Source organism: Orcinus orca, chromosome 11, assembly GCF_937001465.1.
Source record: "Orcinus orca chromosome 11, mOrcOrc1.1, whole genome shotgun sequence".
Classification (NCBI taxonomy): Eukaryota; Metazoa; Chordata; class Mammalia; order Artiodactyla; family Delphinidae; genus Orcinus; species Orcinus orca.
Genome location: NC_064569.1, coordinates 28,857,942 through 28,881,757, shown reverse-complemented (window position 1 = coordinate 28,881,757; position 23,816 = coordinate 28,857,942). Strand labels below are relative to the sequence as shown.

Below are 23,816 nucleotides of genomic sequence, written 5' to 3'. Positions count from 1 at the left end.
TGATGCATTTTTCATGATAATATTGGGATTATGTGTTTTGGGGAGGAAGACCACAAGAGTAGAAGGGTTATTTTGTCAGATCACATCAAGTGTACAAAGTATCAATATGCATTATGAATGCTGAGGTCGACCTTGATCACCAGGCTGAGGTGGTGTTTTTCAGGTTTCTCCATTGTAAAATTACTGTTTTCCCTTCTCCATATTGTATTTTTTGGAAGGAAGTCAATATGCTCAGCCCCCAACTAAGGAATGGAGAGTTATGCTTAAGATGGAGTACTACATAAACTATTTGGAATTCTTTTGCACTGGAGATTTATCTATTCTCCTGCATTTATTTACGTATCCAATCATTTATTTATATCAGAAGAACTCATGGATTTTCATTTTATACTTTGGGTTATAATCTAATTCTACGTTAGTTACTTTGTTCCTCAAATTGCTCTAGTCCTGACCCTTGTGAACTCTTTTCAGTTCAGTGGCTCGTGTGCCACTCTGAGGTATCCCCATCCTATATATTTTTTTGGAACTTCCTTACTTTCTGACACTATAAGATGGTCTTGTATATAAACCTTGTATATTTACTGCCCCAATCCTAGAATCAGCTATTTCTTCAAGGATAACTAGGTCTTTTTAGTGGAGAACAGTATTAGACAGCAGGATCTGGGTGTGGGGTGTGCTGATTGCTGCCCGGATGTCATTGCTTCTAGATCTTCTCAGCTGACAGAGCCAAGAGATAACATGTGTGTACATTACCCATGTATATGCACATATCTATAAGTACCTCTCTACATAACCATGTGTATTAAGGTAATATGAAGCAATATTAAGCTAAACATGAATGTATATTGATGTTTCCAACTTTAATCTGTTACCACATAGACCATCTTAGCCTCATCTCTTGCTTATCTTTAAATTTCAACTCCAGCAAAACACTTGACTTTTAGAAGTATGGAAATCAAATTGTAGCTACTTTGGGAAGCCACATCATCTAAGAGAATAATTCTTTAAGGGCAAGGTGTATATCATCAAATTTTAATTTACAGTCAGCAGTACTTTGTAACATCCATAGGCCTCCAGACCTCTGCTTCCAAGAAGATGAAGTAGCCCATTTCTCCCAGGTTCTTCCACTTAAAACTAAAACCCTGAACATAACAACAAACAAACATAGGAAGACACTGAAAGGTGGAAATGAGAAGGCAGACTTAACTAGGGACTTTGGGACTTGAGGAATAACACGGTGATGAGTCCCCTGTGTTTCCTGTTGCTTCCCATACATCCTGGAGAGGGTATTACAGGAACCCCCAATCAATAACCCCCAACAGAACAACAGACGAAAAAGCTTCAAAAAAGAAAACACAAAACCCCCGTTCCCCCTAGCCAAGGTGTGAGGAAAGGGGTTGCCAAAGACAGAAAGGCGTTTGGGCAATAATATACACACTACTCGAGCCAAGTGCCAGCGGAATATTGCACCCGTCCCCTATGTCCTGTGGTTTCAGTTGGGCCAAGCTAGGATTTGATCTTCCACACCACCCCACTCCTGCCCTCCAGAAGAGGCAGCGCTCTGATTCGCCACCAGGGCTGTTTCAGTGTGGTGCAGTGGTGAGCTGAGCCTCCACCCCTTTGCATTAGCAAAGAGACTTTCAAAGGTGGTGCCTGACAGGCTAGTTAACACTGGGCTGCCCTCACACAGTCGTGGGGTCCAATGGTGGGACCTAGCCTCCGTCTCTCCCCGACATCGATAAGAATAGGATGTTACAGGTTGGAGGGAGTAGGCACCCCACTAACCCCCAACACATGGTGCCAGTGAGACCCAATGGGGTGCTGAATCCCCATAACCGTCCTGAGGCAGTAAGACAGAATGAGATGGCACAAGCAGGGCTAGTTGGCAGTTCTCTTCCTCTTACCCTGGTGTCAGTGGGGCCAGCAGGTAGCTGACCCTCTACCCACACCCGGCATCAACAAGAAGGAATGAAGTGGGAGGAAGGACAGCAAACACTTCACTTCTCCCCTCCCCTGGTGTCAAGAAATCTACTGGGGAGATGCACTTCCACTCCTACTAAAAGGCAACACAGTGATATTAATGTTCCCACTTTTGGGGGGAAGATGTCAGAAGGGCCAATAGGATAGCTGAACTTCTACTTGATCTGTCTGCAGTGAGAGAATGTAAGTGCCCACTTTTGCTGGGGTATTGACAGTAGGGCCCAATGGAAATCTGTACGTAACCCCCCAGTCCTCATACTACACCTCCAATAGGATGACTTCCTTCTAAAAAGTAATAATAAAATTAAAAATAATAAAATTAAAAGTAAATAATAATAAAATTACAGAGTCATGTAATAACCCACAATGTTTAGAATCCAATTGAAAAATACTCATGGCACCAAGAACCAGGAAATCACAGAATAAATGAGAAAAGACAATAAACCTACACCAGCACTATTGAAATTATCAGACAGGGATTTTAAATAAGCTGTCACATAAGTGCTTCAGTTAGCAATTATGTGTTCCTTGACGGAAATGGGAAAAATAGAAAATGTAAACAAAGAACTAGAAGTTATAAGAATAAAAACAAATGAGAACAGTAGAACTGAAAAATACAACAATCAAAAAACTGCTCAAGAGTAGACTGGAGATTACAAAGCATAGAATCATGAACTTAGAAGAGATCAATACAGTGTACCAAATGTACAGAGAAAAATAGGCTGAGGGGTAGAGATGGGAGAAAGAACAGGATCTCAAGAACCTGTAAACAGTAACAAAAGCACTAACATTCATATCATCAAAGTTCCAGAATGAAAAAAGAGAGCACGTAGGACTGACAAAGTATTCAAAGAAATAATGACTAAAACGTTCCCAATTTTTTAGAAGACATAAGCACACATTCAAGAATCTGAGCAAATCCAAAGAGGAAAAACACAAAGGTATCCTTGTCAAGACGCGTCATAATTAAACTTCTGAAAAGTAGAGACAAAAAAATCTCGAAAGTGGACAGGCAGAAACGATGCATCACTTATTGAGAAACCAATTCCAATGACAGCATATTTCTTGTCTAAAATTATGGAGTCAGAAGCATTGACATAACATTTTTCAAGTAGTAAAAGAAAAGAACTCTCAGCCACAAATTCACACTTTTTATATCCACTTTCTTGTTTGACTTATATTAATGGACTACTAACTCATCTTTCTATATCCAGGCCTGCCATCACACTTCTCCAAAAATCTAGTCACAGTATTTCCAGAGTGATCTTTCTGAAAAAGAAACAAATTTTTCTTATAAAAATACCTGATTGTGTTATGAAACTTTTCTCTCTTCTAAGTTACCGGGTAAAATCCTTCAACAGATTCCCATCTTTCTTGGAGTAAAATCTCACATCCAAACTCTCTTTGTCCTTTTGGGCTGCTGTAAGATTATCCTGCAGGTTGGGTGGCTCATAAACAACAGGAATTTTTTTTCCTCACGGTTCCGGAGGCTGCAAGTTCAAGAATAGGGTGCCAGTATGGTCAGATGAGGGCCCTCTTCTGAATCACAGACTTCTCATTGTATCCTCACATGGCAGAAGAGCTTAGGGAGCTCTGTGGGGTCTCTTTTATAAGAGCACTAATACCATAATGATTTCCCAAAGGCCCCACCTACTAATACTATCAGCTACGGAAATTAAGATTTCAACGTATGAATTTGGAGGGGAACACAAAGACTAGACCATAGCACTTACTATACATACATGGACCATGCATGATCTGGCTTCTACCACCCTCTCCATTGTCTTCTTTTCCTACACTCCAGTGAGCATTTCTCTTTTTTTTTTTTTTTTTTTTTTTTTTGCGGTACGCGGGCCTCTCACTGTTGTGGCCTCTCCCGTTGCGGAGCACAGGCTCCGGATGCGCAGGCTCAGCGGTCATGGCTCACGGGTCCAGCCGCTCCGCGGCATGTGGGATCTTCCCGGACCAGGGCACGAACCCGTGTCCCCTGCATCGGCAGGCGGACTCTCAATCACTGCGCCACCAGGGAAGGCTGGAAATCAGTTTTTTATTCAAGTCAGAAGATAAAGGAAACATTAAAGGAAAATACTGAAGATTGGGAATTTTGGTAATGACAGACGATATATTCTAAAGGATACACAGAAACTATTTGGGGAGTGAGGGATTGGAAAGAGACGGGAGATTAGATCAGATCAAGAGATGTAAGAGGTTATGGGGATAAAAATTAGTATTTAAATATCTTGAATGCTTGGACTTTTGGTAGTTACAGAGTAAAATGGGAATAAAAGCATCATGAGATTAATCCTTCTGGTCTTCTGGGGGAAGGTAAGTGGTGAAAACAGAGATATGGAGACACGCTGACTGCACTGGTGGGGAGTACTGGTTATACACCATACTGGTGGGCTTTCAAAATGCTAAATGGAGGTGGGGTTCTGGCTAGGGAAGGGGAAGTCTATATCGACTTGGACAACAGAATTTCGGGGGGTGGCGATTTATTAAATCCAAGAGAGTAAAATATATCAAAAACAGTGGAGGTCGGGAATCAGACAATGTGAAGAAGTTGGGGAGAGAGGAGGAATTGATTGGGGCTGGGCTGTCCCTGAGTCATTACCTGGTGGTGAGCACTCCTTAAAAGACAGAGCTGGGGAGTAGAGGTTTACCTAATGCAGCGCTGGAATTAATTAGTTGAGGTAAAATATGTTTAGGAACATAGGAGTCTATCACTCACAAGTGTGGAAAAAAATTTCATCTCCCAGTAGAGACACTGCATTTTACACTTGCCATAAGGAAGATGAGTGTTGATGGGGGTCTGTATGATCATGGGCTGATGATCCATAACACATATAGTCATAAAGATAAATGGGTTCTAAGTGGATCTGGTGATAGATTCTATTCACACTTCTGGTACTTCTTATTAAAATGACTACAAACTCATTTCAGGGATATATGTTCTTTGCAATTAAAGATGAAAACCAGGCCCCTTAATGAGCCTGTATAGGGTAATACATCGTCTAGTATTAGCATCATGCTACTGCCACTTTTCAGGAAGCACTGTTCGCTAGAGTCTTTTCGTAATTTTACAGATAATCATGAAGTGTAATGTAATCACGGGAAAGCATTTACAGGAAAACTTCATTTATTTGGCATGATTGGGAAATAAATGTTCCTACCTTATTATTTTAGATAACTCAAACATCCCCCTGGAGAATCCAAAATTTAAAGAAAAAAATCTGTTTTCAATGAACTTCTTTTACAATTTGTTGTTTCTTTAAATACGGTAAAAGAACATAATTTAATCCTTTCTTGACTACTTAGACTAAGCAGGCTAGAGTCATTATCTGAAAGCTAGGTAGCCAAGGCCAAGATATTTAACTTCTCTCAACTTTCCTTTTCTCTTCTATAAAGTCAATACCAATTTTATAGGGTCATTATGAGAATTTAATGAGATAATGCAAAGAGAGCTTAGCTCCATTTCTGTCACACAGAACACAATCAAGGGTACCTATGATTATCAGTAGCCTCATCAGATCAGCACCTTAATTAGTAACATCAAAATCTGCCTCCACTCCAATCAAATGATGGTATCAGATCATATGACCCTCGACAAAATGACCCTAGACTACTGAGGTTTTGAATTCCAGTTCCGTGTTTTTCAGTATCTTCACTCTTTGCTGCAGTGTGTGTGCCTATACACAACTGCATTAATTTTTCTCTTCAACCACTGGATTTTCTGTTTCTAATATATTCTGGTATAACAAACTTGATACCTGAATTTACTAGGACTGTGTAGACTAAGTATAAAATTAATTTTGAATGAGAGCCAGAGGGCCTCTGTCATAAGCAAAGTCATGGATATTAGTGTATGAAATTGGTGACATCCACGTTGGTTATTGAGAAACATTTCTTGAATTCATCTCAACTTTTCAAATATTTGTCAGGCATCTGTTATATAAAGTCTAGATCACTGTCATAGCCTTTTATTTCATGATCAAATGCATTAGAGCACTTAATATGTTCAAGATGTGCTGCTGTATTAGGGATTAGGAATGCAAAAGTGATGAGCTAGGCCCTACTTTTAATTAGGGAGGCTGACCAGAATCTTCGCCATTGTAATATCTTAAGATTGGTACGGAGGATCAGGCTTAAGTTATTTTACCTAGACCTGAGTTTTCTAGGGGAAATGATATTTAACTTGGTTAAGTAAGAGTCAGACAAATAAGTGAAGAGAAAGGCAGGGACACTGGAAGTGTAAAAGTCCAGAGGTAATAAAGAACTTGGAAAAGTTGATGACCTGAATAAAGCTCACTGTAGGCGAAACATAAAATGGAACCGGAGGATAATACTGAGTTGTAACGCTGAGTACGTACATTAAGCAGGGACACGGATATGCAGACTGTGTAAACCATGGTAAAGATTTTGGGCTTTTTTCCAAGGATTATGAAGGGCTGTTTAAAGGTTTAATCTGTGAAGTGATATACTCAGGCTTATGCTGAGTATATCATGTTTCAAAGGTCATTTTATGTTAACCACAGATAATGGATGGAGAGTACAAGTCAAGGGATGGGGGACGGTGAGCATGCTGCCCAGTGGTCCGGGGGGGGGAGACTGCAGTGACCCACACTAGAGCGTGGGCAGTACAAATGGTAGGGATTTTCACGAGAGAAAAACGGTAGGACTTGAAGACCAATAGAATAAAGGGAATGAAAGAGAGGTAGGTGTCAAGGCTGACTTTGTGTTGCCCAACTTCACAGATGGTGGTACAATTTACTGAACAAAGGAATACTGACAAGGGACCACACTTGAAAAAGAAGGTCGAGAACTGAGACTCAAAACTTGGCAAATTTGAGGTACCTTTGAATATATACTGATCCCCTGGGAAGGGACCAAAATGTGCCCATTACTGTGTGTATTCCAACCTCTTACGCTGTTCCATCAGTCAAAAGTCCTGATAGTATGTCCCAGCAAGGCCACTTCTAAATTTTTACCAAGAGGAAATGAAAGTATATCATCCACACAAAGACTTGTAGACAAATATTCCTAACAGATTTAGTTATAAAAGACAAGACTGGAAACAACCCAAATGCCCATCAGGGAGTGCAAAGTTAAATTGTGGTATATCCTTGTAGTGGAACACTATTCAGCCATAAATAAGTGAATAAATGGAGTAAGCTATTGATATGTTCAACGACATGAATGAATCTCTAAATCATTATGCTGAGTAAAATAACTCAGACCAAGAAAAAAAAAAGCATAATGCCATTTTTATAAAATTCTAGAAAATGTAAACTAATATATAGTGAGTAAAGCATAGAGAGAAGAAAGAATTGCAAAGCTGCACAAGAAAACACTGGGAATTATAACATATTTGGTATTTTGATTGGGATGATGGGTTTGTGGGTCTACGCATATATTAAAACTCACAGTATTTAGTATACTTTAAATATGAACAATGTATTGTGTGTAAATTGTACCTCAATAAAGTTATTAAAAAGTCAACCCCCTGATCACCTGCTTCCAACCAGGTGAGCTCTCATTCCCTGTTCTATGTCCCATCATAACAACCTGTTTGATAATTAGCAGCACACCTGTTTGCTCCTTCTCTCCCTGTGGATTTCCAGCTGGGCGCCAAAAGAGATTAAGCCCCTTTTGTTCCATGTGTCTCTTACAAACCTAACACAGTGAATGAAAGGATGAAGCATTGGTAGTCTCACTCATGCTGGTAAATATCTGAGAATGAACACCTTTTCCTATCAAATCAGGTCCTATGAGGACAGGGCAATAGGGGATGGATCAATGGTGGATACTAGGAAAGGTGTCTGCTTACGGTGCTCTCATATGCAAGTGAGGGACAGGTGGGTAAACAGGAGAGGGAGTGAGATAGTTAGGAAACAATGCTTTAACTTGAGACACATGTAGAAACCAGTAAAGAAAAATCTACGTGGAGGTGGAACACAATATAAAAACTATCCCATTTAATTTATGCTACCTATGAACACCAAAGAACAATGCTTACATTTCAGGAATGGTGTTGGAAGTGCAAATCGAGAGGGAGATTTTGTGCGTATGTTAGATGCAGCCGTCAGGGAACAGCCATTCTGGAATGAAGCGATGTCACGTCACTTTGGGGTTTCACTGTCATTCAGCTTCACTCTGAGCTCACTGCCCTCAGGAAGCTAGCAGGTTAGACGCTTTAACTGAGAAGGGAAAGCTTTGAGTCCTGGGAGATATTCCTGTAGCTGAGAGTTTAATTTTAACTAAATGGAAACGGCTCATGAAATAAAAGCAAGATTGAGCCTTTATGGAACATTTTAGGATTGTACATGGCGGCAGTCCCAAGATGAACAACCAGGGTCCAAAGGTAAACTTAAAAAGATGCCTGTAGGGTCACTTAAAGCATCTGAAATGACCCACCATGGAAAATAAAATCCTAATGGGCAAATCCTTGTGCTTTATCTATACATACAAATGGAAAGTTAGATAGTTATCTAGCTGTTTTTAGATATTCAGTTTTATGCAAACGATGTTATTCTTAACGGCATTTTTGTAAGGCCCTCATTGCATACCATTTTAATTAAATTTTTATTTATTTAGCCACTGTGTTCACTGCCATGGAGCTGTAAATTATAATTTAAGATATAATTATTTCCTGATTTCAAGGATTAGCCTCTCCCTGCGCTACTTAAATACTACTTAAATAATATGATAGAAATTCTGTGATTCAACACTCAACTGAAAGATAAGAACAGTGTTTCAAGGGGATTGGAAGAAGAGAGATCTATGTAAGCAATATGGAACAAGTAACTTTGCAAAGAAGAGATGGGCTTTGAGGCTACTCTTGAAGGATTCTTGAACTGGGGAAGTGATATAAGATAGAGAAGGGCATCCACATAGGAGAACAGGAGGAGTACAAGAGAGATACCACAGAAAGCGCTCAGGTTTCCCTCCTTGTTAAAAAAAAAAAAATCTTATGGTGTCTGAGTTTGTTCAAAGTCTAAGAAAAATATTAGCATAGGCAGGGCTTCTCTATAATGGTGTAATGATCGAACCTGAAATAGAAACCACCTCAGGACAGAGGGAGGGTCAAAAGGCGTCAATTTCTCATTGTCTCCCATCAACACCCACTGTACTACACATAGTTCATAGATCAAAATCTTTTTTGACTGTGGACCTCAGATTGGACTGCCTGCGAATATGGTGTTCCACAGCACAGGCTAGTTTTATCTGTTTCTGGATTTTAATGCTTATGTTAAACTTCTGTAGTGAGAGATACTCTAGCAGGGTACTAAATATCAAAATGGAATTCGTCTTTACTAATGGCTTTAAAGTTAATCTGGGTTAGGGATTATAAAATTATAGATATTAGTATTTCCCTACTGTGTGATGAAAGCAACCCATGCTATACCATGCATTTAAGAAATGTCACCACACAAATCCCAAGATGGTCTTCCTCCACAATTCCAATGGCCAAATCCTTCAGGAACAGAATGCCATCCTCTTCTTAAATAATAATGTTAGATATAGTACTATTTTTAGAATTGCTTGAGGGTTTGTTTTCTTGGGTTTTTTTTTTTGCCGTACGCGCGGGCCTCTCACTGTCGTGGCCTCTCCCATTGCGGAGCACAGGCTCCGGACGCACAGGCTCAGCGGCCATGGCTCACGGGCCCAGCCGCTCCACGGCATGTGGGATCTTCCCGGACCGGGGCATGAACCCGTGTCCCCTGCATCGGCAGGCAGACTCTCAACCACTGCGCCACCAGGGAAACCCTGGTTTTTTTTTTTTGATGTTAACTATAACAGGCCAAGTAGGAGGCATAACCAATATGAGAGGCAGATCAACTTGCCTAGGGCCACAGATACCTCAAATAAAAGAAAATAATTTTAACACGTATTTAATATTTTACAGGTTCTAGGCAATATTCTATGACCTTTCACATACGTTAAAATCACCATAACAACTGTGTGAAGAGAATATTATTAGCCCAATTTTATGGATGAGGAGACCGAGGCTCAGTAAGATTAAAAGCAACAGAACACAGATATAAACTCAGGTCATCTGACTCCAATCCCAATATTCTGTGTAAGCATCATGATTAAAGTAACATGTATTAGGTACTTGCTCTATGCCATCTTCTCTGCTAAGTGTTTTATATAAATCACCTCATTCCCAGCATAATGTCCCTAGAAAGGAATATCACTGGCTAACATTCACAGATTCAGAAACAGGTTGATCAAGGTCACACAGCTGATAAGTAACCCAGCTAGAACTTGAAATCTGAGTTTAGAACTAACACTCTTTATTGATATATTTTGCTACCTCTTAAAGGATAGTGCAATCCTAAAAGTGAATTCAGTTACAGGTATTAGGACCTTATTCAGGCAATATCTATGTGATAAAGTGAGGGAGAAAATCCATTCTCTTGGGGAATCAGACAGCAAGCACACATTGAAATCTCATTAGAAATTAGTTACAGGAAATAATACGTTTAAATGTTTCAGTATATCATCCTCCTCCACAAAAAGGACACTTCCATTTTCGCTTAATATCCTATCCTTAATTAGCAATGACAAGAGCCTCAATTATGGATTGCTTTCTATATGTGCCTAAAGCCATGCTTAGCAATTTATATAAAATATCTCATTTAATCCTCACAACCAGACTATTAAGTCTATGATTTCTTCCTGTGAATCAAGGGAACAGTATACAAAGCTCAAAGAACTCGAACAGGTACTAACCTACCTAGTTAAGGGAAGCAGAGTAATTCTGGCCCACAAACACCTTGGAAGCTAATCATCTCTGCCTTTCACATGGAAGCCACAGTTGTGAGATTATTCAGCAGTCACCTGGTGAGATGTAAAGCATTTTATCTGATACGACTGTGGGAAATGTGCTATAAAAATAAACCCAGTGTGCCTTGCTTGTTGTGCCGAAGAAACCTCCCTGGACAGTGTGAGTGGATAAAATATTGAAGAAATATTGCTGCCCATGATTAGAGTTAGAGGGATGGAAAAAAATGAAGCATATATTTGAGAAGGGGATAAACAGCCACAGACTTCCTTACTTTTGTCCAGAGAATGTGAGCAATTCAGCAAAGAGCTCCTAGCCTTCGTCTGTGTAAAACTATTGCTAGATGTTAACTTGCCAGGGCTGCAGGACCCAGCACCTCCTGCATGTATACCCTGTCAATGGAATGTGAGCAAAGGTAATGAATGTCACTTCTGGGATGGAGTGATTAAGAGCAGAGCCTCTACACCCTTTTCTCCTCTGTCTTCCAACTACATTCCAAAGGCTTTGAGGCCCTAGGAAATAGAGTCAGGACATAGAAGAAGCCTCGGCTCCTAATTCACTTCATGGAGAAAAGATCTCAGCAAATAAAAAATATCATGTTGGATTATGTCCTTAAAAGCACAAACTCCATTAGACAGATTCCCATCTTGGGCAGGTGAATACTCAAATACATAATAAGACTAAATAAAGTATTTTTCTCCTGATATTCTGTTCATAAGACTATAATGATACTTGTCCAACTGTACAATAATTATGTGTTAACCTCTATGACTCCCCTCAAGACTGGGAGACCCTCCAAGGTAATGATAATGACTTTTTCACCTTTCCAGCTCAGCACCTAGATCAATACCAGGTATAGTATCCACAGTAACAAATATTTTGTGAATATATGAATGATGTGTAAATAGATGAATACAAGTATGAATAAATGAGTGAAGAGACTGGAGTATACAGAGAATAAAACAATTATTTTCATAACAAGACCACACAAATTACTTTCCATTTGACTTTAGAATGCATTTTGGAACTTATATTTAAATGTGGATATGTCCAAATCAATTCAAAATCATTCAAATAATAGAATTAAGTCAAACCATGAGAGGTTAAAAAAAAGAAAAGAAAAAAGCTTGTCTCTTTTGTTCTTCATCCTCAATTTCTCTCCCTAAACCTTTCTGGCTTAGGCAAAGCACCAACCTAACTTGAATTGTCCTTTTTCATTCAAAGTGTGTTACCTTCCTGCTGAGTGTCTTAAGTAAAAGATAAAGAATAAATATGTTCTCAGCTCCTGTGAGGCTGCAGGTTTAGTCTAGGTAAAGAAAGGGTAAAATAGAGAAGTTTGCCATTTTTTATATGACTTTCAAAGTTCTTCAAGGCTGTTTTAAGTCACATACCTGAATCAGAGGGTACCAAGCAGTCTGCTTAGGTATACAGTTCTGAATCTAATGTTTGTAAGTGGGACATGAGATAATGATCCCCTCAACCCTTGGGGCTGCCTGGTACAGCCTGGGTTACCCAGAACCCTGCAACTATTCACATTCAGCCACAAATACCCTCTCTAGGGTCTCCCAGGAAGGTTACCCAAGAGAGAGAGAGAGTCAGACAAAAGGTCAAAAGTGGTCTCGGATGGCAGACACAGTGAGAAACACCACACCCGTGGGTCCATCAAAGTTCTCTCGCCATTCAACCAGCGGGCATCAACTTGTGCAACAGCCAGCGGCGAGTATGCCAATGCTCATGGTGAACAAGAGATTGCTAGGATTGCTACAAGAACTAATGATTCAGAGCAAAGATACAGCAGGTCAGGGGCGGGAGTCCCAGGAGACCTTGTCAGCATGGGTTTAGGTGGTTACCCGCCCATCTCTGTCTTCATGTAAAGATGATATGACCGCCTAGTGGATGTGAAGGCTCTACCACAGTCTGTGCCTTCTACCATCATTATTGGGACATACCTTACAAAAGCAACCACCAACTTGGAACGAAATCAGTCTCATACACATCATCAGATGATACTGCAATGAGTTTTTGTGTGCCAAAGAAAGAAGAAACTAGATTCTTTGAAAAACACTGGCTTGAAAATTTTTGATCGTAAAAATGATTAAAATTTTCTTGTCTAATGTGACGATCAAAAATAGAGAGATGTTATTAAAACATTGATTAGAATTACAGTAGCAACTTCAAGAGTAAGACCTGGTAAACAAAACAAAACAAACAAAAAAACCAAAAAACACTTATGTTTGTGGAAGCAACTACAAGTTTCTCAGTAAAAATCCTGAAAAGCAGTACTTGAAAATTATGTAAATTAAGTATTTGATATCTTTCCCAATACTTTATACTTTATTATGGCTTATTATTTTAAATTTTTATTTATATTAGTTGTTTTACTTTATCATTGTTTAATATAAAGGCTATACAATTTTTACCAAGCTCTATTTAGATCCCCTCTAGTTTATTCTAGTATAGCATACAAGTATCATTTAATAAGTGTGCCATGAAGTGAAAACAGTAAGCAGTAGTACCTACCTATATAAGCAGCATATTAATATTCACAACCAGACAATGTGTTCTAGAGTCGAAGGGGGCAGAACCCAGAAGATACCCTTAGCCTACTGATTAGGTAAATATTCAATTTAAGATGATATATTCCCTAGACCACACAAAAAATAGATACCAGTGTAATAATAAGATTTGAGGTCTGTAATTTTATCTAGCAATGTAGCCCTTAAGGCAGCAATCGCTGGTGTTTCATGAATTAATTGCCTACCCTGGAGCTTTTCAACATAGAATACAAACTAATCCCACACACCTTACTATTATAAAATTTACTTACATTTTTCATGACACATGCAGAATCTAAAGATTTATAAATATGGAGTAGATAATGCTTTCCATTTAAATTTGGCATCAAGCTATCGCTCTGAGCCCAAAATAACAATGCAGACAACGCTGGTTTAAAAAAAATCCCAGATTTACTTAATTTTGGCTGTTTGTTCCTTTGCCTAAGTGTTTGGTTTTTTCTTTTTTTTTTAATCTTACTCTCTAAAGCCAAGCCGAAGTTCTTTCTTCGAAGAATCAGATTTTTTGACTGATGGTGAAGCAGATGGATCACAAAATTAGGAGGTAGGACAACTGGATATTTCTGATTACAACTCTTTTACAGATTTGTTTGCTTGAGTATGGTTTTTTGCTTCTTATTTGAGCTAGAGTTTCCTCATCACTAGAATGAAGGTTTTCATTAAATATTTCTGAGTGTTCTTTTGAGCATCATGTGAATTTGTGATCCTGTCTAACTTGTTGCAGAAAAAATTTAAATGTATATAATCTCAGAAGTATTTATACTAGTTATAAATTCAAACAAAGTAGGGATTTTAAACGCTGAATTATCCTGATTTTATGCCATGCTGCCACTAATAAACAAACAGCAAGTTCCCTGATAGTGATTCTCTATTATGGGATATTGATATATTTTGGGATTTGGAGGTTGGATTGACCTCCCCGTTTACAAGACACAACTTTCTGATTTGCCACCTGCTATGTCTCCTATTCATCTTTTTGTAAGACTTTTTAAACATTAAGCAAAACCCTCATGGTACAGAATTTCCCACAAGTGGCCCACATTTGAACAGTAGGATTCAACTGAGACTTGAAGATGGGCCACACGCAGCACACCCTGCTGACATGTTCCTCTACCCACGTCCCTCCTTTTCTCACTGCCTGGTAATTGAAGTGTATTTTTGTCAGTGGTGTCAAAGCCTGTCTCCTAGGCTGTCTTATTATTTTTAAATCCCCGACAAGTCCACCACAGTGATCCAGCTCCTTGCACTTTATAGGTGCTCAAGATCTATTGGCCAAGCCAACACGTCTCTCTCAGTTTCTCTAGACTTGCAGGTCCTTAACTGCAGACCCTAGGGTGACTGGGAGACACAGCAGCTGGCCTGGAAGAAACTGTGCATAAACCACAGATTTTTACTTATGCAGCTTTGTGCATTAATTCTGGATAAGCACATGATAGAATGTCATATGTGTGAACTTTATTTTTCAGGTGTAGTGATGGTGGGAAAGAGGCTGGTAATAGCTATTGTAGACCACACTGCATTACAAACAATCTGATAAATCCAAGCAATTCAATTCAAAATGGTCAATTAAGGGGAAAAATGCAGTCATTTAACTTGATAATTCTACATGATACATTAAGTCTCTCACAGACTCCACCACAATGAAAGCGAAAAGAGTTGAACGAAGGTAGAGGAAGATTTTCTTTACGGTCCACTACTTGATTTCTTTTAGCTCCTAAATATGTGGGAAGCAGTAAAGCATGGTGCTCAGGCCATTGTACTCACCTGATCTTGGAGTTGGGCAGTGTAATTTGTGCACTGGCTGAACAGATGGATAACTGATCATAGGCAAATTCTTAACTTTTCTCTTCCTCAGTGTCTTCATCTGTAAAACGGGGATATTATTGGTACTTACTTCTTAAGAGCTTTGTGAGGATTAACTACACTAATCCATGGACAAGAGACACGTTGTCTACATAACAGGTGCCCAATAAGTTACAGTGATTGTGTTGTCTTGTTGATAATGCCCATGACAACAATGATGGCATGTGTCTATTTTTATCATTATAGTGTGATTACACGTCATATATGTTGTATCTCCTTGTTCTGAGATTAACATAGCCTCTTTTAGAAACTACCAAAAGGCTCAACAGTATTGGTGAGAAACATCTGTGAGCAACAAACATTCAGACACAAACATTCAATTAAGACGACCACTTCCAGAAGCAGTCTCTGAAGCATGTCTGATCTAGAAGGGATGCCCCCATGCACTTCCTGCTGGGAGAGAATCTTCTATTGTTGCCAGTCAGGATCATTCCCTGTTGGTTTAAATTAACCTGAAAGATCCTCAGCAGTTTAGGTATGTTTAGCTCAACATCGCAGATTGTTTATACCTGTGATGCAGGCACGTCAAAAAAACCACCACTGAGCCACTGGCTTAGGGTTTCCAGCTGAAGCTACAGCGGTTCTTTTCTGTAAGCACAGGAAATCAGCCAAGCTCAGTTTGCTTAAGACATTCAGGTAAACCGTTTGCTTTGTCAGAGCACTCTCTCCCAGGAACGACCAAGATATTCTGAATCATTTACTTCTTTCCCATTTGCCATTCTTTTCATGAGGTGGATTCCCCAATCGTAAACACAAAGAAAGTGTTTAATCAGAAGCAGCCAGAAGTGATTGGTGATAACTGGGATTTAATGGCTCAATCTCAAATCTAGTTTCAGTTGTGTTTCACCAGAGATTTTTCAGATTCTTGCTATGAGAGTTTGGCAGAACACAATAAAAATCATGATTTCCTCACTTTTTTCTGATGTTTTGCTATGGCACTAAATAATATGTTCAGTATTCCCCTGGATATATATAAAGCACTTTACGTGGTGTGTTCATCATTTGCCTCTGACTAAAATGTCCAAATGACTGAGAATTAATGAAAATCATTATGGATAGGAGCAAAGGATGTGTACCAAGATGTTCACTAAAGCATTGTCTACAATTGTGAAAATGAAAACATATATTATAAACTGTATAACAATAGGCATGAAGTATTTACTACTACATGGACTACTATGAAACCATTAAAATAATGATGTAGAAACAAAAAAATGTGAAAAATGGGTTTTAAAATAAAACAATAACACACTAATATTAGATTATTTAGTTATTATTCTGGGTCCAACCAGAAGAAAAACAAACAGTAATTTGAGCATGGAAAGTGTAATGAAAAAACTATTAATTATGAAAGAGAATTAGAGTAAGGAAGGAATGGCCAGCGACAAGTAAAGAGAACGCCAAAACACACAGTTAGCAGAAATAAGGAGAGCCGCTAACCCTCCAGTTGAAAAGAAGACCTCCTCCTCCCTGCCCACAGGACTGAGGTCCAGACCCGGTTGAAAAGAGCATGACTGTGGCTCACTGGATGGTAAAGAAGCTGCTGTGGTGTCTCATGGTGGAACTTTCTGGAAATATGCCCTCTGTAAGTTGCTGGAAATCCACATTCTAGGGTTCCAGTAAAACTATGCACAGGGAGATTTCTCACCTGAGGCGCTACTCCAAAACTGCTTGATAGAAGATGCCGACAGAAGCTGTCGTCCACTGCTCTCTCTGCGCACTGCTGAAGCCGACTACCGGAGAAGTTGTGAGCCCCGGGAGCAGGGCTGACGACGCCCTCGGAGCTGCAGGAGTGAGTGGGTGCTGAAGACGCCACCAAGAGCCTTCCCAGCAAGCACCGGGGCATCACGAAGCAACACCTTCCTCAGGTGCCATCAATTAGGAAAGCCTAACATCACATGAGCTGGCCAAGGAAAAACTATTTAAAGGACCCATAGCACTTTTCACACAGCAAGTAACAAAAGAGTGAATTTCGAGCTGAGAGGCGGTAACCAATGTTACCTCAAGAAAAATTAAATTAAAACAGAGTTGCGTTGTTTTTTTTTTTTTGCGGTACACGGGCCTCTCACTGTTGTGGCCTCTCCCGTTGCGGAGCACAGGCTCCGGACGCGCAGGCTCAGCGGCCATGGCTCGTGGGCCCAGCCGCTCCGCGGCATGTGGGATCTTCCCGGACCGGGGCACGAATCCGCGTCCCCTGCATCGGCAGGCAGACTCTCAACCACTGCGCCACCAGGGAAGCCCTGAAAAGGAGTTTTTATCACATAATCAGTGAAATGCAAATTCAAGCAATAAGATGCCATTTTTGAGTAAAACACAAACTGACACAAAGAGTATATAATATTAAAACGTTAACAATGGCTCTCTTTGGGTGGGAAATTACCAGTGAATTTCTCATTTTTCTTGGAGCATTGCCATACTCCTACAATATAAATGTACATAGATTTCCAATGCACAAAAATAAAATACAATTATCAACTCAGCTACCCAATAAACTTAATATTCACTCAATAACTTTTACTCTGTATTTAATTACAGCACAAATGTAAGAACAAATGCAATATGGATGCTGCATATTAAAGGGACTCGATCAGTCTTACTCATTTTGTGGAATCAAGGAAAGGACCATTCAAGTGTTTCCATGAGTTTCTCTTCCATTCTACCTAAAACTCCCTCTTGCTGGAGGAATTCTGTCCATCAAATTCTAGTTATCCAAATCAACACATTTAATATATCTTATAGGAGTATTAGTGCTTTGTGTGTGGGGGGGAGGGGTGGTGGGTACAGGTGAAATAAGTTTAGGAAATCATCAATGTACCAAAGGTGAACAGGTTTACATATTATTGTTTCTATCTGTACATACCACACAGGTTTGTACAGAACTGCAATAGTGTTTGGATCTAGCTAGAGCCTGGATATGATTCTGCTTTACCAACCCAACAAGGAACTTCTTCTGTGCACATGATTGAATCAAGGTGAATGAACATGTTTGGGGGAAGTTTTAAAGGCCTACACAAAGCACTACAGCTCTGTCAAGTGATGTAATATAATTATAAAAGTTCTTTAAAAAAACTTACTGTTGCCTTTCAGTCTACCTTCCTGTATTTTACTACACTCTACCTTATTTTAAATGTGATTTAAGGAAACGTTTTGCTCCATACTTTCTTAGTCTATCCCTCCCTTTCTTCCTCTCTGCCTTATGAAAGAATAAATATATAATCGAGCCAAAAAATAACCCCTCCAGCTTATTTGTACAAAAAAGCTTCAACTAGCAACCTAAGTGTCCATCGACGGATGAATGGATAAAGATGTGGCACATATATGCAATGGAATATTACTCAGCCATAAAAAGAAATGAAATTGCGTTATTTGTAGTGAGGTGGATGGACCCAGAGTCTGTCATACAGAGTGAAGTAAGTCAGAAAGAGAAAAACAAATACTGTATGCTAACACATATATATGGAATCTAAAAAAAAAAAAAAGGCTCTGAAGAACCTAGGGGCAGGACAGGAATAAAGACGCAGATGTAGAGAATGGACTTGAGGACACGGGGATGGGGAAGGGTAAGCTGAGACGTAGTGAGAGAGTGGCATGGACATATATACACTACCAAATGTAAAATAGATAGCTAGTGGGAAGCAGCTGCATAGCACAGGGAGATCAGCTCGGTGCTTTGTGACCACTTAGAGGGGTGGGATAGGGAGGGTGGGAGGGAGGAAGACGCAAGAGGGAGGAGATATGGGGATATATGTATGTGTATAGCTGATTCACTTTGTTATAAAGCAGAAACTAACACACCATTGTAAAGCAATTATACTCCAATAAAGATGTTAAAAAAAAATAAAAATAAGCTTTAAAAAAAGCTTCAACTACAAAGGGACATGTTACCGCCTGCTACCATCAATATAATACCTAACAATTTATCATTGACGCTGTAAGAAAGTTAGTGGTGTACCTAAAACCATCTTTTATTTTAAATATCCCTTGTTGTGCTAGTAATGATTTTCCTTTATTATCCCCAAGTCATATATTTAAACCTAAAGAGACAAACCCAATTTCACTTCTCTAAATTATTCTACTGTAACCACATGTACCCTAACTGTAGGAGATGCTTGAGCCATTTTCTACTTAAAATTCTGAAAGACTCGTGCTCACATAATCCCCACTGACACTTTTGCAAATGACCAAAAATTTCATCAAGGCCACTGGATCAGAACAATTAGTGGGTACATCAAGTAAAAAGCAATATAAAGGGTTAACACTAAGAATACCTTGAGGGAAAAGCCTAATTGTGTGCCTCTGTAGGTAAGACATCCATATTTCTTTTAAAATGCTTTTAGGGCAATACTACAGATGCATGTTAATATATCCTGCTTGATTTAAAAAAAAACTTTAATGGTGGAACATATCAAATTCAAATCGCACAAGTTGCAGCGCCTGATTTTTCTTAAAAGGCCCATTTTTACTCCTTACTCTTCAATCTTGACATCACTTTTAGAATGCGTCCCCAACACCTGCCCCCTGATCCAGGCAGGCAGTGATATTTCCTTACGTCTATGTTTCTTTTATCACATTGCATCATAATCATTTACTTAATCAACTTTCTGCTTCACTACAATATGAGTTCTGTGAAGCCAGGATCCATGTTTTATTAAGTTTGAATCTCCAAAGTTTAGTGGATTTGCTGTTTCAACAAATATTTATTAAATGTCTACTCTTTCCCAGATGTGTGTGCCAGGTATAAATAAGGTGGCTTGTCAAAAAGAGAGATGCGGTTCTTGGGCTCATGGAATTTAGAGTTCAGTGAGGGAAACAGTAAATTAACAAGAAAACATTCTAACAAATAATTACAAATTCATACAAGTTCTATAGTATAAAAGAGAAAGACGTTGCGACACATATTAACCTGGGGGAATTTCTCGGGATAAACAGGACAAGGCCACCCTTGGAGGCCACTTGGAAGCATGTGAGGCTCAACATAAGGGAATAGAGTGTGTGAAGTTTCTGAGTCCAGGAGAACTCAGCAGGAATAAATGGAGGAGTGAAGAAATAAATGATTTGGAAATGAACACTGTGGCAACATGATGGAAAGCTGAAACATTACCTGTGTCTCTAAGAAGCTTATAAACAGCAAGGAAATTGAGCCCGAGAATCCCCATCCTTTCCGTCCTGCAAGTCACTCAACCTATTTCTATTCTTTTTTCTTTTAACCAAGGCAGACATTGCTAATCAATCACGGCATTCTTCCCCCCTAAGGCTGGACAGAGCTTAAATTTGTTTCTTAATTCAGTGCTTCTGCCAACCATTACCACTCATTCAAAATGGGCGCTCAAGATGATACCCTTTTGCCCTTCCTGATGTAAGCGGTTAATACCATTTTTACCTAATTAATAAACATTTGATATTGGCTTGAGGGGGACAAGAGGTAGCAAACTGAGCTAATATATATAAAGCAGTGAAGGTTGTAAATGGATAAGCAGCCTGGCTCATTACGGGTGCTGAATTGATAGGAGTGATTATAATGATGCTGGGAAAATATGGGGCATCCCGTAATTGATGGGAGCTAGCATTTGAGGCTACTCCTGAGGGTGAGAGAAATTACCAAGTGGGAAGCACTGAGTCATTGAAGTCACTCTTTCATAACGTCATAGTTTTTAGCTAACATAACGTCATATGTTAGCTTGGGACAGCCAAGCTAACATTTTCTCAAAAATACAGAGAAAAGAATATCTTTACACTCAAGCAAAAAAAAAAAAAAGATCATCATCAGAAAGGATATATGCAGTTGGAAACTAGCATCCTGACCTAGTCCTAGTACATTTAGAAATGAAACCTCATCAGCTTTACTGACTTCACCACTTAGCCCGTGTACCAGAACTTCAGCAAGCCAGAGTTAGCCAGTCTAAAACATTCAGTTTTCCCCCACCTGCACTGAGTGAACCATGCATCTTAGGTATAAAATGATAGCATTTATAATTTAGTAAGAGCTAAACCCAGAAGTACTCTAACATATTATTAAGGTTGAAACTTTCTTAGAAACCAAAGAAATACAGAGGTTTAGTTCTTATGATGATATTAATTGGAAATACGTTGCATCTACTACATGTTGAGAATCTCCTTGGATATGAATTGATGCACTGAGACCTAGCCATAGGATACAGCTACCCAATCCACTGCCTACTTGTAAGTTCTTCTGAATAAGATTTTATTATATATTGTTTCACTTTAGAACTGCCTATGTTGGGCAGAGTAGTTTTCCTGAGTTATAGTAACAGTTACCACTTTGAGTGTCTGTTTTATGTCAGTGCCGTGCTAGGCCTTTTATATATATTATTTATAATGCATACAATAACCCAGTAAAGACTGACCTGATTTCTACCTCACAGACAAGGCAACTGCAGTTCAGAGAATTTAAGGAACTTGTTCAATTTACGTAACTAAATCCATGATAGGGATGGGATCTGGATGCAGTTCTGTCTCACTCCAGAGCTCATGTCATTTTCACTACCCTTTGTTTGCACGTTAGCTCTATCTCATTCCACAGCCACACACAGATTAGGAAAATTAGAGGACCACCCCAGACACCACATTTGTAAGGGCCTGCCTTTAGGAAGGGGGAAAGCGGGCTAGCTTGTGGGGGAGAGAGTTGTTCCCATCTGATGCTAGGGCTTGTATAGCCTCCATCAGCCCCGGAAGCTCTCTGACAGCACCTGAGCAATGTATGTGATCAGCACTTTCCACCTTCCTTATGGTTACATATGCTGATTAATTTTTCCTGGTATAGATGCTCATTTTTAACAAGTCACTCGTTGTAAACAGGGCCAGGTGTAGGGCCCATTTCCTGCTCCACCCACTTTATTGAAGCCAAATACTCCATCTATATCCTTCCCGAGTTGTATCTCACAGTTATAGACAATAGGCACTGTGAGTCTTAAGCATGAATAGATTGACATAAGAGCATTCTCTCTTCACTAAAAGGAAAAAAAAAAAAGTACGCTTACTGGGTGATAATATGGCAGGAAGTCTGCTATGTATCTTTATAAACAGGGTACCGAGGTATAATTATTCCACTTTAGCTCACAGATGCTTTCACTCGTTTCCTGATTTTCGTTTTGTTTTGTGCGGCTCACGACAGACCAATCCATTTTTGCAGAGATCGGGCCCTGCAGCTCAGGGCCGACTCTCATAGATACTCTGAATCAAGTACAGAGATGAGCAGCTGGGAAGATGGGGGAGGCGGTCAGGGAGGCAGGGAGACCTGAACAGATGAGTAACGGGGACCAGGAAGGAGGACAGAGGCTCCATACATGATTAAACATGAATATGGGCCCTCTTGCCAACCAGATGCATCATCTTTATGCAACTGGAATGACCCCTTTTCCCACACCTCCCTACGCTACACAGAATGCTTTGACTGACTTTTACTGACAGCTCAGCATGTGCTATAACAGCAGTAGCACACCGAGTAGAACAGGTTGACAGTGTGGCAGATACCGCCATCCCTTTCCAATGTTTGTAGGCTTTCTGAGCAGGCCGTGGGCGTCCTGTGCACCTCACTCCTCTTCTAGCAGAGGCCAAGCGATGCAGACATTAACTATGCACCTAAATGAGACTCCTAATGAGACAGAGCAGGACCCTATGATCCTTCCCCCTAACCATGTCCTCTGCCTGCTTTTTGTCTGTGGAAAAACTTTAGCCCAAAATTAAGTTTAATCAGAGAAGTGAGAAAATGCAGAAGCAAAAAATAAAAGCAGTCAAACAGGACAAAACAATAATAATTTATCAGTAAGCAAAGTTAAGGACCTTTAGTTCCTCCTCAATGGCTACAGATAATATTCTGAGCCATATCCTGTGAGCTGTGTGAAACCCCACTAGGTGAAGAAGTTAAGTACATGATGACCAGACTGTAGGCATGACATAAGCTGCCACAATTCACAATTCTGAGAACTGGCCTCAAAGAAATGAGAACGAACTGACCCTGGAACTGAAGACTAACTGTACTTAAAACAATCAAGATGACACTGGTCAGACCACCGATGACCAATTTCAAGATGACGGTCAGAGCTGACTGTGCTGTTTCTGCGTGTAGCCCCCCTCCCTCCGTCTATAAAAGCTCTTGCCCCCTCATTGGGTGGGTGCGGGGAGTTGGCCTTTGGACAGGCGTCCTCCCTCCCACACCCCCTGGTCGCCGGCACCCAAAACAAAGTAAACTTTCCTTTCCACCAACCTTGCCTCTTTACTTGCTTTTGAGCGGCGAGCAGCTAGACCCCACCTCCGGTTACACTAACAGGAAAGGCAAAGAGAAAAAATCATTTAAAAACATGATGTAGAGAACACAGATGTAGAGAACAAATGTATGGACACCAAGGGGGGAAAGTGGCGAGGGGAGGGTGGTGGTGGGATGAATTGGGAGATTGGGATTGACATATATACACTAATATGTATAAAATGGATAACTAATGAGAACCTGCTGCATAAAATAATAAATAAAATTAAATTTAAAAAAAACATAAGTGGCATTTTATGCACCCCCCCTTCAAATAAGGGGGAACCTAATCATTGTGAATGATAAACCAGTTTGTGAAAAACCCACTGCTTATTAGAATAGCACGCTCCAT

The 23,816-nt window shown here is 39.8% G+C and overlaps 1 long non-coding RNA gene across 1 annotated transcript; it reads right to left on the bottom strand.

The window, feature by feature from the left end:
• Nucleotides 1–103: 103 nt before the first annotated feature.
• Nucleotides 104–23,789, bottom strand: LOC125960478 (uncharacterized). Its single transcript, XR_007470156.1, has 4 exons — nucleotides 23,426–23,789; nucleotides 16,850–17,441; nucleotides 15,103–15,202; nucleotides 104–3,470 (listed from the first exon to the last, which is right to left on the bottom strand). It is a non-coding gene; the product is annotated as an uncharacterized LOC125960478 (long non-coding RNA).
• Nucleotides 23,790–23,816: the final 27 nt, after the last annotated feature.